The following is a 1,273-nucleotide window of genomic DNA, read 5'->3' as shown; positions in this document are numbered from 1 at the left end:
CACCATCACCCCACATGTTTGGGGCTGAGGCTGCTGACCCCAGCCCTGCCTCTGCTTCCCATCGCCGCTCTGCGCCCTGCGGGTCGGAGCCTTCCTTTTATTCGTTACTCTTTAAATATTCTCTTTTTAAATACAGCATTCTCACCATGGGGAAAAAACAAACAAACAAACAAACAAAAAACCCAACAAAACAAAACCGTAAAACGGCCCAAAATAAAAAATAACAGGGAGGACCCAACACAGCTTTGGATTCACAGTGGAATAGAAATGAAAACCGCCGGCGGTGTGCGTGGGACAGGCGGAGAGCACCCACTGTGCCCGGGGAGGGGGCACAGAGCAGAGGGGGGAAGGGGGGGACGTCTGAGGGTCGCGGCTGCTGTGGGGACCGAAGTGTGGGGACAGAGTGGTGCTGGGTGGCACCGGGCAGCCCCTGCCCCAGCGCAGCCCCTCGGTGGGGCACGGTGGGTCGGAGCCCTGCGGCAGGGAGAGCGTGGAAGCAAAACCCAAGGGCGAAAGCACGGCTGTGCTGAGTTGGTCCCAGTCCCGTCTCTGGGGGTCTCAGCTGGGGGAGAGGGGGAGGATGGCAGAACCCGGAGCTCCAGCGCTGGGAGCGCAGAGCGGGGCAGCAGTCCTGGGGACGGACGGACGGACAGATGTGCGTCCTGGGGGTGAAAGCGGCGACCAAAGGGGGTCGGAGTGGGTCCAGGAGGGTCCGTGTCTGCGTTCTCACCCCTCTTTGTGCAACTGGAGCGGCTGTGGGGATCCCTGGGGGGAAGAGGCTGCGGTGCGGCCCCGTAAACATTCAGCACGTTAAAAAAGAATAATTAAAAAACCAAAAAATAAAATAAAATAAAAAACCAAAACCAAAAAAAACCCAAAAGTACGTCTTCTGTGTCCAAGACAAAAAGGATGAGGGGGGGCCCTGGGTGGGCAGCAGGGGGAAGCGGGCGCTGATGAGCACAGGGTGCCCCAAGCAGCTCTGCGGGGACGCGGCCCACGGTGTCCGTGCGTCTGTCCATCCGTCCCCTTGGTGCCCCAAGCAGGACTGCAGCCCGCGGGCTCCGTGTCCGTGCGTCTGTCCGTTTGTCCCCCTGGCGCTCCGCGTGCCACCATCTGTACAAGCGGTCCCCGCTGCTCCTCCTCCCTTCCCTCCTCCCCATTCAGTACCGTCGGGGCAGCGCCGCGCCGCGGAACATCCTCAATAAATAGCGGGCGGGGGGCTCACACCCCCTGGGAAGGGCTCACATCCCCTGGGAGGGGGGCTCACATCCCC

The sequence above is a fragment of the Meleagris gallopavo genome, unplaced genomic scaffold (genome assembly GCF_000146605.3).
Source record: "Meleagris gallopavo isolate NT-WF06-2002-E0010 breed Aviagen turkey brand Nicholas breeding stock unplaced genomic scaffold, Turkey_5.1 ChrUn_random_7180001949368, whole genome shotgun sequence".
Lineage (NCBI taxonomy): Eukaryota > Metazoa > Chordata > Aves > Galliformes > Phasianidae > Meleagris > Meleagris gallopavo.
Note: the sequence above shows the minus strand (reverse complement) of the source record.